At 52.2% G+C, this 15,538-nt stretch overlaps 1 protein-coding gene across 1 annotated transcript in view; it reads right to left on the reverse strand.

Moving 5' to 3' along the window:
* Positions 1-15,538, reverse strand: part of SIN3A (SIN3 transcription regulator family member A) — a 399,111-nt gene that overhangs the window by 275,199 nt on the left and 108,374 nt on the right. The window lies entirely within an intron of this gene.

The following is a 15,538-nucleotide window of genomic DNA, read 5'->3' on the forward strand; positions in this document are numbered from 1 at the left end:
ACAAACTCTGTGGCTTACAATACATTGTGAATGGTGGAAATACAGTTTGTTACAATTCGGTTATGGATTACATTGTGAGTGGTTATGCGAAAACAAAGTTAAAGTGTCGTTAAGGGACTAGAACAATGGAGAACAATGGACAGCTTGCCTGGCCTCAGCCACCAGCTCAGCGCCTTTCGCACCGCTGGATCCAAAGGAAGGCGTACGGCGTAATCCCCCGAGACTGGAGTCCACCGCCGCAGAAGAGAGTGCTGTAGTGGTCTCATATGAGCCCTGGCCCAGGGCATTACCTCCATCGTGGCCGTCATGGAGCCCAACAGCTGCACATAGTCCCAAGCCCGAAGAGTAGAGGAGGCTAGGAACTGGTCCACCTGGGTCCGAAGCTTGACGCTCTGGTTGTCCGGCAGGAACACTCTGCCCACTTGGGTGTCGAATCGAACTCCCAGATACTCCAGGGACTGAGCCGGTGCAGCTGGCTTTTCTCCCAGTTGATGACCCATCCCAGGAAGCTCAGAAGAGCAATGACCCTGTCTGTAGCTCTCCTGCACTCCGCATAGGAAGGGGCTCGGATCAGCCAGTCGTCCAGATAAGGATGGACTTGCACTCCCTCCTTGCGGAGGTAGGCAGCGATGATCACCATTACTTTGGAGAAGGTCCGTGGAGCCGTAGCCAACCCGAACGGGAGGGCTCTGAACTGGAAGTGTCGGCCCAGCACTGCAAAGCACAGAAAGCGCTGATGAGGCGGCCAGATGGGAATATGTAGGTAAGCTTCCTTGATGTCCAGGGAGGCCAGGAATTCTCCCTTTTTCACCGCAGCTATTACGGACCGGAGGATCTCCATCCGGAAGTGCCGAACTTTCAAGGCCTGATTGACTCCCTTGAGGTCGAGAATAGGCCGAGCAGAGCCTTCTTTCTTTGGCACCACAAAGTAAATGGAGTAGCGCCCCTTGCCAAACTGATCTACTAGCACCGGGACCACCGCACCCAGGCGGATCAGGTTGTTCAAAGTCTGCTGCACGGCAGCTGCTTTGACCTGAGACTTGCAAGGAGAGTTTACAAACCCGTTTCTTAGGGGTCGGCAGAACTCTAGCTTGTAGCCGTCTCTGATGACTTCCAGAACCCAAGTTTGTGAAGTTACCCTGGTCCACTCACCCAGAAACGAGGACAACCTTCCTCCTATCTGCACTGGGCCATGGACCAGGTCCCCGTCATTGGGTACGCAACCCTGGGGGAGGGCCGGAAGACGAACCTCCTGGACGGCAGTCTCTACAAAAGGAATGCTGCTTGGGGGAGAAGTTCCGTTTGAAAGAAGCGGAGGCAGAGGAGGCCGACTTGCCCGGGCGATACCGACGGGCTTCCTGGAATCGGCCCTTAGAGGAACCAGGACGGGCACTGCCGGCCCGAGTCCTGACCTCTGGCAACCTCTTGCCTTTGGACGTGCCGAGCTCCGTCACGATCTTGTCCAGCTCGTCCCCAAAGAGCAACTTGCCTTTAAAAGGCAGCTTGGCTAGGCGAGATTTAGAGGCATGGTCAGCAGACCAGTGCTTAAGCCAGAGCCACCGCCGCACAGAGACTGTCTGAGCCATACCCTTGGCCGAGGCTCTCAAAACATCATACAGCAAGTCTGCCAAGTAGGCCAAACCCGACTCCAGGGTCGGCCATTCCGCCCTCCAGGAAAGGTCCGAGGGGGAAGCCCGCTGCAAAACAGTCAGACACGCCCTAGCCACGTAGGAGCCGCAAACCGAGGCTTGCAAACTCAGAGCTTTAAGGCCACCTCCATTCTCCTGTCCTGGGCGTCCTTCAGGGCAGTGCCACCTTCCACCGGTAGCGCTGTTTTCTTAGTCACAGCAGTGATTAAGGAATCTACCATGGGCCAGACAAAGGCCTGCACAAGCAGGTTGGGCAAATCCTCTGAGCGAAAAAGCCACGCTACAGAGGGGTCGTCCGCTCCATCCGAGCGAGGATCAGTCTCTTCCATAGATTCCGCTAAGGATCTCTGGGAGAACTCAGACATGCTGCCGTCATCCACATCAGAGGAGACCGAGTCCCCCGAGGGTGGAAGATCCACCCAAGGGCGCTTAAGCAAAGAGGCTTCATCACCCCGATCAGAGAGGTGAGCAGGGGCAGTGTTCTGCATAAGAAAGGCCTGATGCAGCAGCAAAATGAACTCAGGGGAGAAACCCCCAGTCGGTGCATTTCTGCAGCCTGTGCCATGGCCCTAGAGGCGCCCTCCATCTGCGCTCCCAGTAGCGGGGGAGAGGCGTGTTGCGCGTCCAAAATGGCGTCCAGCGCAGGAAGAATGGCGTTTTAATTTCGCCGACTTCTTACTGTCGCCCGATTCAAGGGCGACCAAGCTGTTAACGTCACCCATCTCGAGGGCGGCCCAAGAAGAAGCGACCGAGCCGCGTGGCCGGTCACGACCGGGAGGGCGGCCAGCGGGGGATGGGCGCCTAAGGCGGGAAAGGCCGCCGCACCGGAGGAAAAACCAGTGAACTCTCCCGGCTCCGAAAGGGCGCCCAAAAAGGGCAACTCTACCTTCGAGCCCCCTGCTTCCCCGCGAACGCGTTCCGGGGAGCGTCTTTTCGCGCCCTTGCCATCCGAGGCCATAGCCACGTGGAGACCGTTCGGGGAACCCCCTGCCCGCTAGTAAAAGGTAAAAATTACCTGCTTCTTGCTCCGAGCAGCAACGACTTGTTCCAGTGAGCAGCTGCAAATGGACATCCTTTTTGAACGTTTAAAAAAATTTTTTTTTTTTTTTTAACGGAGCCAGCGGGAGGGGGGAGAAAAGGAGGGGCCTGGCACCACCAGGTTTGCACTTACTCACGAAGAGCCCTTAACCCCAAGTACTCAACAAAACCTAAACAATTAGGCTTGGAGACCTAGCCAGAGCTGCTGCTGTGTGACCACACACCTGCTGAGCTAGAGAACATACTGGGGAATTTCCGGCAGCACATGACCACATATAGGGAGGCAAAAGATTGCTCTCTATCTCCACCTGCTGGTAGATAGACACAACCCACCAGTCTATGGATTGACCGGCTTGATGATAGGGAAAAGGTGCATTTCCTCCTATACTGTGAAAAACAAAGATGACATGCCAGAGATGGTGTTTGGGGAGTGCAACTAGGGGCCCCCTGGCCAGAGTGAGCCTTAAGTCTGATGGAAGCTGAAGGTGGCACAGCTTGGTTTGGTGTCCCCTCTCAAATTTCTGCCCTGGGCCCCAGCCATGTCTGTAACACTAGTTCTGGTAGGATACACATTTCAAATCAGACATACTCTAATCACAAAATAAGAAAATAAATTTTTTTTCTATCTTTTGTTGTCTGGTCATTTTATTTTTCAAATTGTATTGGTCCCAGGCTCTGATTTCTGTTTTCCTGTCTTCTCTTAGCTCACTCGCCAGGGTCTTCTGCCCAATTTGACATTTCTTTCTCCATGTTCACCATCCATCTTCCATCTCTGTGTATCTATCTTCCCCCATGTTTAGCATCTCTCCTGTATCCATCTCCCTCTACGTCCCTATCCACTCCACCTGTGTCCAGCATCATTCTTGTGTCCCTATGTCCCCCACGTCCAGCATCTTCATTCTGTGTTAGTATTCTCCCACATGTCTAGCATCTTCCATCTGTGCCAATATACCCCCCTCACATATCTGGCATTGCCTCTCAGTATCCATATGCATGCAACACCTCATCTTTGTGTTCCTGTCCCTTTGCTCCCCTCCTTGCACATCATCTCCCCTCTGTTTCTGTACACCTCCGCATGTCCAGCTTCTCCCCTCTTCCTCCCCCACACTGTGTCTCTCCCTCTCTCCACTGTGTTCAGTATTTCATCCCCTCTTCCTTCATCCCCTTGGTTCAGCATCTACTACTACTTATTTCTATAGCGCTACTAGACGTACGCAGTGCTGTACACTTGAACATAAAGAGACAGTCCCTGCTCGACAGAGCTTACAATCTAATTAGGACAGACAAACAGGACAAACAAGAGATAAGGGAATATTAAAGTGAGGATGATAAAGTAAGGGTTCTGAACACGTGAACCATCAAAAAGGTGGGCTTTTAGCTTAGATTTGAAGATGGTCAGAGATGGAGCTTGATGTACCGGTTCAGCAAGTCTATTCCAGGCATATGGTGCAGCAAGATAAAAAGAACAGAGTCTGGAGTTAGCAGTGGAGGAGAAGGGTGCAGATAAGAGAGATTTACCCAGTAAACGGAGTTCCCGGGGAGGAATGTAGGAAAAGCCTTGCTGTTCCCCGAAGCAGGAACCGATATCATCTCTTTCCCTTCCCCTCTGTAGGTCTAGCGCCTCTATCCCTTCCCTCTAGCCCCCTTCCCCACGAGTCCAGCCCCCTCCCTTCCCTCCAGAAGCCCCCTCCCACGGGAGCAGCCCCTCTCTCCCTTTCCTCCAGCTCCCTCTCAAGGCTCCAGCCCCTCTCCCTTTCATCCAGCCCATCTCCCATGGCTCCAGCCCCTCTCCCTTTCATCCAGCCCATCTCCCATGGCTCCAGCCCATTTTCTCCCTTTCCTCCAAACTCCTTTCCTGCGGCTCCAGCCCCTCTTCCCTTCATCTCCAGCCCCCCTCTCCCTTCCCTCCACGGTATCTCTATGGAGTCGGCAGTGATGCAGCTTCCTGTTTCTGCAATAGGGGGTAGGGGAAACAGTTTATTGTTGTCAGATTAAGGGATTCGGGGTGGAAGTTACCTCTGTGGTTCTCAGTCATAGGTGGATATGGTTGTATGCATTTTTTTTTTTTATTTCAACAAAATATAGTTTTAAAATAATCCAGAACTGGCTTGAAATCTGCCTCCTGGAACTGTATAGGTTGGAAACATTGTCAGCCTGAGTGGCATGATCCCACTCTGGTTATTTACTAAGCTTGCATGCAAAAAACCCAAAAACACACACACAAAAAAATAACCATATCTTCCGGCATGCAGTGGGTCAAAATATATAGCGAAAGCTACATACCTTTAGAAGGTATTCTCCGAGGACAGCAGGCTGATTGTTCTCACATGTGGGTGACGTCCATTGGCAGCCCCAGATCGGAGATCTTCCTAGCAACAAATGTTTGCTAGCCCTCGCGTGCGCGACAGTCTTCCCGCCCGCACGAGAGCGTGCTCTTCAGTCCAGTAAATAGCAAAAAAAAGGGAAGAGACAAATCCAAAGGGGAGGTGGGCTGGTTGGTGAGAACAATCAGCCTGCTGTCCTCGGAGAATACCTTCTACAGGTATGTAGCTTTCATTTTCTCCGAGGACAAGCAGGCTGCTTGTTCTCACATGTGGGGTATCCCTAGCCCCCAGGCTCACTCAAAACAAAAAACATGGTCAATTGGGCCTCGCAACGGCGAGGACATAACTGAGATTGACTTACTACTTAACCAACTAACTGAGAGTGCAGCCTGGAACAGAATAAAAATGGGCCTAGGGGGGAGGATTTGGATTCTAAACCCCAAACAGATTCTGCAGCACCGACTGCCCAAACCGACTGTCGCGTCGGTATCCTGCTGGAGGCAGTAATGAGATGTGAATGTGTGGACAGATGACCACGTTGCAGCCTTACAAATCTCTTCAATAGTGGCTGACTTCAAGTGGGCCACTGATGCTGCCATGGCTCTAACACTATGAGCTGTGACATGCCCCTCAAGAGTCAGCATAGCCTGGGCATAAGTGAAGGAAATGCAATCTGCTAGCCAATTGGATAAGGTGCGTTTCCCAACAGCCACTCCCCTTCTGTTGGGATCAAAAGAAATAAACACTTGGGCGGATTGTCTGTGGGGCTTTGTCCGCTCCAGATAGAAGGCCAATGCTCTCTTGCAGTCCAATGTGTGCAGCTGACGTTCAGCAGGGCAGGTATGAGGATGGGGAAAGAATGTTGGCAAGACAATTGACTGGTTCAGATGGAACTCCAACACCACCTTTGGCAAGAACTTAGGGTGAGTGCGGAGGACTACCCTTGTTATGATGAAATTTAGTATAAGGAGCATGAGCTACCAAAGCTTGAAGCTCACTGACTGCGAGCTGAAGTGACAGCCACCAAGAAAATGACCTTCCAAGTCAAGTACTTCAGATGGCAGGAATCCAGTGGCTCAAAAGGATGTTTCAGCAGCTGGGTGAGAACAACATTGAGATCCCATGACACTGTAGCAGGTTTGATGGGGGGCTTTGAGAAAAGCAAACCTCTCATCAAGCAAACAACTAAAGCAGTGGTAGCGAACCTATGGCACGCGTGCCAGAGAGGGCACGCAGAGCCCTCTCCCTTGGCACGCGCGCCTGTCGCTGGTCCGCCCACGCTCCCTCCCTCCGAATAGTTCGCCGCCTCCCGCCCTCCCTCCAACCCAACAAGTATCAGGCCGCCCGCCCGTCCTCCCTCCCTCCCAGCACCAGGAACCCCCCTCCTCCTGTGAAATTTTAAAAGTCTGCCGTTCCTCGGGGTTAAAGCAGCGTGCAGCGCCGGCAGCGAAGAAGCGCGTGTTCTTCGCTCGGCGCGCCTTCGACCTTCCCTTCGGTTTCTCAAGCTCTGGTCCCGCCCTATAGGCCGAAGGCGCCCCAAGCGAAGACACGCGCTTCTTCGCTGCCGGCGCTGCATGCTGCTTTAACCCCGAGGAACGGCAGGCTTTTAAAATTTCACAGGAGGAGGGGGGTTCCTGGTGCTGGGAGGGAGGGAGGACGGGCGGGCGGCCTGATACTTGTTAGGTTAGAGGGAGGGCGGGAGGCAGGCCTGGTGCTGGGTGGGAGGGAGGCTTGGTGCTGCTGGGTGGGAGGGCGGCCTGATGTTGGGTGCTGGGTGGGAGGGCGGCAGGCCTGGTGTTGGGTGCTGGGTGGGAGGGCGGCAGGCCTGGTGCTGGGTGCTGGGAGGGAGGCCGGCAGGCCTGGTGCTGGGTGACCTGATGTTGGGTGCTGGGTGGGAGGGCGGCAGGCCTGGTGCTGGGTGCTGGGAGGGAGGCCGGCAGGCCTGGTGCTGGGTGGCCTGATGTTGGGTGCTGGGAGGGAGGGCGGCAGGCCTGGTGCTGGGTGGTGCTGGGAGGGAGGGAGGCCTGCTACTGGGTGCTTCTGCTGGGTGGGTGGGAGGCCTGATGTTGGGTGCTGGGTGGGAGGGTGCCTGCCTGCCTGGTGCTGGGAGGGAGGGAAGGAGGGAGGCTGCCTGCCTGGTGCTGGGAGGGAAGGAGGCAGGCCTGGTGCTGGGTGGGAGGGAGGCCTGATGTTGGGTGCTGGGTGGGTGCTGCTGGGTGCTGGGAGGGAGGGCGGCCTGGTGCCGGGAGGGAGGGCAGCTGGACATGGGTGGCTGGAGGGAAGAGGAGGGTTGCTGGACATGGATGGAGGTCAAGAAATGAAGAAGAAAGGAGGAAAGTAAAGAAATAAATGGAAAGGAAGACCTGGAAACGGAGTTAAGAGAACAGATAGCAGCAGAATCAGAGACTGGACCAATATGGATAGAAAAACAAAATCACCAGACAACAAAGGTAGGAAAAAATCATTTTATTTTCGTGTTTAGAATATGTCCAATTTGAGAATTTACATCTGCTGGCTTATTTTGCACTGGGTATACTGGAGCTGTAACAGCTTACAGAAATGATTTATAATGAAAAAAAATCATGTTATTTTTTCCTCCTATACTAGCATAATATTTTCAGTGATGTCTGTTTATATGCGCCATGGCTGGTGTAGGGGGTGTGGCTATCATAGGGGTGGAGTCATATGTGGTAACCCCGCCCATAATGAGTACCAGCACTTTGCAATAAATAATTCGATTTTGGGTTGCTGTTTGGGCACTGTCTCTGAAAGGTTCGCCATCACTGAACTAAAGGCTGTCCCGAGATCGACTTACCTTCCACACAGTAATGGTATGCACTAATCGCACTAAGATGAACCCTTACAGAGTTGGTCTTAAGACCAGACTCAGACAAGTGCAGAAGGTATTCAAGCAGGGTCTGTGTAGGACACAAGCAAGGATCTAGGGCCTTGCTGTCACACCAGACAGCAAACCTCCGCCATAGAAGAGAGTAACTTTTTAGTGGAATCTTTTCTGGAAGCAAGCAAGACTCTGGAGACACCCTCGGAGAGACCCAAGGCGACAAAATCTACGCCCTCAACATCCAGGCCGTGAGAGCCAGGGACTGGAGGTTGGGATGCAGAAGCGCCCCCTCGCTCTGAGTAATGAGGGTCGGAAAACACTCCAATCTCCACGGTTCTTCGGAAGACAACTCCAGAAGAAGAGGGAACCATATCTGGCGCGGCCAAAAGGAAGCGATCAGAATCATGGTGCCTCGATCTTGCTTGAATTTCAGCAAAGTCTTCCCCACCAAAGATATGGGAGGATAAGCATACATGAGGCCTTCCCCCCAATCCAGGAGAAAGGCATCCGACGCTAGCCTGCCGTGGGCCTGAAGTCTGAAACAGAACTGAGGGACCTTGTGGTTGACTTGAGTGGCAAAGAGATTCACCAAGGGGGTGCCCCACACTTGGAAGATCTCACGTACCACTCTGGAATTGAGTGACCACTCGTGAGGTTGCATTATCCTGCTCAATCTGTCGGCCAGACTGTTTACCCCTGCCAGATATGTGGCCTGAAGAAACATGCCGTACCGGCGAGCCCAAAGCCACATTCTGACGGCCTCCTGACACAGGGGGGCGAGATTCGGTGCCCCCCTGCTTGTTGATGTAATACATGGCAACCTGATTGTCTGTCTGAATTTGAATAATTTGGTGGGACAGCCGATCCCTGAAAGCCTTTAGAGCGTTCCAGACCGCTCGCAACTCCAGGAGATTGATCTGCAAACCGTGTTCCTGGAGGGACCAACCCCCTTGGGTGTGAAGCCCATCGACATGAGCTCCCCACCCCAGGAGAGACGCATTCATAGTCAGCACTTTTTGTGGCTGAGGAGTTTGGAAGGGACGTCCCAGAGTCAAGTTGGACCGAATTGTCTAACAATGCAGGGACTGGAGAAAACTTGTGGACAGCAGGATTACATCCTCTAGGTCCCCAGCAGCTTGGTACCACTGAGAAGCTAGGGCCCATTGAGCTGATCTCATGTGAAGGCGTGCCATGGGAGTCACATGAACTGTGGAGGCCATGTGGCCGAGCAATCTCAACATCTGCCGAGCTGTGATCTGCTGCGACGCCCACACCCAGGAAACAAGAGACAGGAGATTGTTGGCCCTCATTTCGGGGAGGTAGGCACAAGCCGTCAGAGTCCAGCAGAGCTCCTATGAATTCTAGTTTCTGTACTGGAAGAAGATGGGACTTTGGGTAATTGTTCACAAACCCCAGTAGCTCCAGGAGTTGAATACTCATCCAAATGGACTGTAGAGCTCCTGCCTCGGAGGTGTTCTTCACCAGCAAATCGTCGAGATAAGGGAACATGTGCACTCCCAGTCTGCGTAGGGACGCCGCTAAGGCAGCCAGGCATTTCGTAAACACCCTGGGCGCAGAGGCGAGACCAAAGGGTAGTACACAACTCTGAAAATGCCGTGTTCCCAGAAGGAATCTAAGATACTGTCTGTGAGCTGGCAGTATCGGGATGTAAGTGTAAGCGTCCTTTAAGTCCAGAGAGCATAGCCAATCGTTTTCCTGAATCATGGGAAGAAGGGTGCCCATGGAAAGCATTCCGAACTTTTCTCGGACCAGATATTTGTTCAGGGCCCTTAGGTCTAGGATGGGACGCATCCCCCATGTTTTCTTTTCCACAAGGAAGTACCTGGAATAGAATCCCAACCCTTCCTGCCCCAGTGGCAAGGGCTCGATCGCACTGGCACTGAGAAGGGCAGAGAGTTCCTCTGCAAGTACCTGCTTTTGCTGGAAGCTGAAGGACTGAGCTCCCGGTGGACAATTTGGAGGTTTTGAGATCAAATTGAGGGAGTATCCCAGCCGGACTATTTGGAGAACCCACTGGTCGGAGGTAATGAGAGGCCACTTTTGGTGAAAAAAATTTTAACCTCTCCCCGACCGGCAGATCATCCGGCACGGACACTTTGACTTCGGCTATGCTCTCCTGGATCCAGTCAAAAGCTCGTCCCTTGCTTTTGCTGGAGAGCTGCAGGGGCCTGTTGAGGCGCACGCTGTTGACGGGAACAAGCACGCTGGGGTTTAGCCTGAGCAGCAGGCTGGCGAGAGGGAGGATTGTACTTACGCTTATTAGAAGAATAGGGGACAGTCCTCCTTCCCCCATAAAAACGTCTACCAGTTGAGGTAGATGCTGAAGGTGCCCGGTGGGAGAATTTGTCAAAAGCAGTGTCCCGCTGGTGGGGTTGCTCTACCATCTGTTTGACCCTCTCTCCAAAAATATTAACCCCCCGGCAAGGAGCATCCGCAATCCGCTGCTGGAGTCTACTCTCCAGGTCAGAGGCACGCAGACATGAGAGTCTGCGCATCACCACACCTTGAGCAGCAGCCCTGGACGCAACATCAAAAGAATCGTAACACCCCTGGCCAGGAATTTACGACACGCCTTCAGCTGCCTAACCACCTGCTGATAAGGCTTGGCCTGCTCAGAAGGGAGCTTGTCCACCAAGTTCGCCAACTGCCGCACATTGTTCCACATATGAATGCTCGTATAGAGCTGGTATGACTGGATTTTGGAAATGAGCATTGCAGAATGGTAGGTCTTCCGCCCAAAAGAATCCAAGGTTCTGGAGTCACGGCCAGGGGGTGCCGAAGCGTACTCCCTAGAACTCTTGACCTTCTTAAGGGCCAGATCCACCACACCAGAGTCATGGGGCAACTGGGTCCTCATTAACTCTGGATCCCCATGGATCCGATACTGGGATTCAATTTTCTTGGGAATGTGGGGATTAGATAATGGCTTCGCCCAGTTCGCCGGCAATGTCTGTTTGAGGACATGATGCATGGGGGTACAGTGGACGATTCCTTAGGTGGCGAAGGATAGTCCAAAAGCTCAAACATCTCGGCCCTTGGCTCATCCTCCGTAACCACAGGGAAGGGAATGACCGTAGACATTTCCCGGACAAAGGCCGCAAAGGACAGACTTTCGGGAGGAGAAAGCTGCCTTTTGGGAGAGGGAGTAGTATCAGAGGGAAGACCGCAAGACTCCTCGTCAGAGAAATATCTCGTGTCCTCCTCTGCTTCCCACGAGGCCTCACCATCGGTATCGGACACCAGTTCGTGAACCTGAGTCCGAAGCCGGGCTCGTCTCGACTCCGTGGAAACGTGGCCACGGTGGGTACGCCGAGAGGAAGACTCCCGCACCGGCGGCGATGAAGCTCCCTCCATCGATGTCGTCGGGGAGTCAGGCTGGGAGGCCGCCAAGGCAGGTACCGGAGACCTCACCACAGGCGAGGAGCCAGCCGCCGCCTCTCTCAATGGTACCAGCGGCGCAAGCACCCCCGGTACTGGAACGGACGTAACAGCTCTTCCAGGATCCCTGGAAGGATGGCTCGGAGGCGCTCATTCAGAGCGGCTGTCGAGGGAGGCAGTGGAGCCGGTACAGGCGACGAGCTCAGAATCTGCCTGGGGCGCGGAGGCGGTATCGGGCTGCCCGGGGCAGAGCACCGACACCTCTTATATGAAGGGCGAGCAGTCCTCCTGGCATAGAAGCTTAGCGGGTGCCGAATCCTTCGGCGTCCCGGAGCTCTCAGTACCATGACGGGAAGGTGACCAATGATGGTGCTTCTTCGCCTTCGCTCGAAGCACGTCACTGGTACCTCCCGGTACCGAAGAGGACAACGTTGAATCCAAACGCCTGATCCCAGGGGGCCTGTACCGCAGGAGACCTCAAGACCGGCGGAGACCTACTTGAGGGCTCACCGCTACCAGCAGGGGAATGGACAGCCCTCACCTGCGCTCCCAATGCACCTTCTGACGACATCGATACCTCCGATGACCTCGGTACAGCAGACGTCGAAGTACCGGATGAGGCTCCGAAAAGGTTCCACTGAGCCAATCTCGCTGCCTGGGTCCTCTTCTTCAACAAAAGACAGAGTACAGGCTTGGGGACGATGACCAGCCCCCAAACACTAAAGACACGAAACGTGCCTATCAGTGAGCGAAATCGTCCGGCTGCACCGCGTGCACTTCTTGAAGCCGCTGGCAGGCTTTGATGACTTGAGCGGAAAAATCACGCCGGCGAAATCAAAATTCGTGATGATGCCAGAAAGAGAGCACCAAAAAGAAGGAAAACCCGTACGGGCGGCCAAAAAGGCTGCTTTCGACGAACGAAAGAAAAAAAAAAAAAAAAAACAACTTAATGGGAAAATCTACGGAATACAGGAAAAAAGTTTTTTTTTTTTTTTTTTTTTTTTACAACATGGAGTAATCCGAACAATTTCCAAAAGGAAAAACGTGGCGAAACACACACGAGGGGTCTCCTTGAAGCACAGACCGACCGTAAACAGCCGTCCTGAGCCGCGGAAAAAAGAAGGCTGAAGAGCACGCTCTCGTGTGGGCGGGAAGACGGTCGTGCATGCGCACGCGAGGGCTAGCAAACGTTTGTTGCTAGGAAGATCTCCGATCTGGGGCTGACAATGGACGTCACCCACATGTGACAACAAGCAGCCTGCTTGTCCTCGGAGAAAAATGAATTACCATACTGTGTAATAATAAGTAGCGCTTACAGGGTAATGTAATTGAAATTTTTTTCATGCTAATTCAAATTTTTGCTCACATCAACCAGGACCTTAGAGAAAACTATGGATTTGAATCATGGAACTGCTACATATAGTTGCCAGGAATGAGAAAGACTATAGAAGAAAAAAAAACGCCAAAGATTGCTTAAACAAATATCATCATCTGTCTATCATGGAGATCTCCAAACATTATTGTGCTTCTCTCTGTGGTTTTAAATAAAGGCAATCCTTCTTCATGACATCACCTTACCCTTTTCTTCATCAAGAAGAGAATATAAAACCATTTTATCTTGGCCACTTTCAGGATAGAATGAGGTGTCAACTTCAGAAGATTCCATCTCCAGCTATCATGCATGTAATCAACAAGCACTTGGGAAGCGGGTGGGGGTGGCAAAATAGAATACAGATTACTATTCAACAGCAAACCAAGACTTAGAAAGTAAGGAGTTACCAGGGTCTCTCCCCCAAACAGCTGAACCACTATCCCTTTCTGAGATACTATCTTCCTCTGTCTGCTAGACCAGCTATCAGTGGAATGCTCTAGCTCCTCAAATATTGCCAAGGATATAGAATAAGGCTAGGATGAGCTCTAAGTGGAACCTGATGGTGCTGGCAATGTAGGAAACAAAAGATTTTTTTTTAAATAAAATTATTCTCAATAAACAATTTTCATTCATCACTAGCCTAATATGGCCTTAAAAGCATTCTGGGAAGCTTCATTTGAACAGAGAGGTAGAGAGCCAGTTCTGCAGAATGCTCCCACCATTGCTACCCTAGCTAGGAGAGAGGGGGAGGAGAGAGGAATTCCAACATGTATCTGATGTCACCTGCTGACATATTGACTAAGAGAACTAGAGGTGCGCAAGCTCTCCAATGCTGGAGGATAGATATGAAACCTTCATGAACGTCCCTATTTCTCTAGCAGAGGGAAATTGGGAGATTAAATATACTGGGTCCTCTATTTTTGGCACAAAGAAGCAATTAAAATGCTGACAGATATCAGCAATACAGGAGTGCTGACCAGATCTTATGAAAGGCATACCACACGGGCATTAGCTCAATCTGGGGAACCTTTCCAACTTTGCTAAGCCTCCACAGATTTCACTTGCCCACCTGGTGCCTGCTTGTGCCTGCCTGCTCCTAAGCCAGGTCAAATGCACTGGCTGACACACTGCCATGTTTTATCTGCAATGTGTCACCTCCCTTTATTTCCCTACATACCAGAAGTGGGAGAGTGGACTGCAATCACCTAGCTAGTTCCTGCTTGTCTGCCTGCTCCCAGACCAGGCCAAATGCACCAGCTGATAAACTGAACTGCTGTGATTTACCTACAATGTGTCACCTCCCCTTTTCCTACACAAACTGGAAGCAAGTGTGATCACTTCAAACCCCACCTAAGAAGGGGACTGGGAAGAAGATGTACTGAAGGGTCCCCTACCCCCCCCCCCCCACACACACACACTTTCTTCCTCTTCCAAGAGGGAACTTATGTCTGCCCCCCCCCCCCCCGAAGAGTTGTGGGGGGGGGGGGGGGGAGAAGAGTAGGCACTGCAGAGCAAAGGAGTGGGGGGGGGGGGGGACAGGGGGAGAGACTCAGAACCACCAGGTTTAGCACCTCTGGACTCTGTGGACCAGCCTCCGCCAATCCTAGCCCTCTAGTCTGTTTCCAAGGGGGAGATAGGTTATCAGCCACAGAAGACTACTCCCGCAGCATCACTTGATGCCTAGGTTCCACCAGCAGTCTGGGCTTACTGCCTTTCCAGGTGCAGCCTACTCTGTTTCTGCATGAGGAGCAAAAGAAATATTGAAGAGCTGAAGGAAGTACCCAGCCCCCTATAAGTCAACTCTGAGCTGTTTTTCCAAGACTTCATCTGCTGGCAGGAGGGACATAACTCATTCGTCTGGATGGTCCACTATGGACAATAAGGAATTTAGCACATTGGGAAGACAGCGATCACTAACTGCATGCTATGTTAATGTGCAGAGAAAGGGCATGGACTACATATTACAGCTATCACTTGTGCAGTTATGGGCCTATGCTCAGAACTCCTGCGCTGTAGGGAACAGCACAGCAACATAACTCCCCAATGATCAACATTAATAGCACGAAAATTACATGTGTGTTAGCGTTCAGCATTGGGAAGTTAAGGGGGGAGGAACGTGACCAGCACATACGCACAAGAGACTGCTTCGGCTTGCAGAAGTCTGCCAGCACGTTCACCCTTGGTCCCCTTCTAATGGTTCCACAGCCCTTATTTTGGTAACATGGGAGACTAAGGGGTCTGGCTACGAGATATATTTGGTAAAATCAAGGTAGACGTTCCCTCAAAGTAATATGAATACTTATATACTTTGTTTTTCTATGCCACCTGTATCTGTTTACCAGGGCTGGCTCAAGGGACAGTGGTGCCTTGAGCTAACTTGCTTTGGTAGCACCCTCCAGCACCCCCCCCCCCCCCACCCCAAGAAACTGTATAACTTTGGTGCCTCCTCCTCCCTCCTTAGATTTGGCATCTCTTCTCTCTCCTCACAGGTCCTGTATTGCTCCCTCATCTCTCTCACTCCCCCATGGTCCTGAAAGTTTATGTCAGACACTGGCAGCAGCAGAAGCAACATGACAGGAAATTGTATCAGAGGCAGCAGGATGCCGCACAGGGAAGACCCAGGGGCTGGCCGAAGGCAGCCTGCTGTGCTGCTGCCGGCAACCAACGTAAACATTACAGGTCAGAGGGGGGGAGTACGAGAGATGAGGGAGCAGAAAAGGATTAACCTGTAGACTAGGTGAGGACAGAGGCTGGGTATTTTGGTGCCCTTAAATTACAGGCACTCTGGGCCAGAGCCTGGTCCAATGGTTAAGCCAGCCCTGCTGTTTACTCGCTATAAGTTCAACAACTCAGCCAGAAACCTTACTACTAAATCAAAAACACAAAAAAAATGACAAATAAAAAAATATAAAAA

This window comes from Microcaecilia unicolor, chromosome 1 (assembly GCF_901765095.1).
Source record: "Microcaecilia unicolor chromosome 1, aMicUni1.1, whole genome shotgun sequence".
NCBI classification, from domain to species: domain Eukaryota; kingdom Metazoa; phylum Chordata; class Amphibia; order Gymnophiona; family Siphonopidae; genus Microcaecilia; species Microcaecilia unicolor.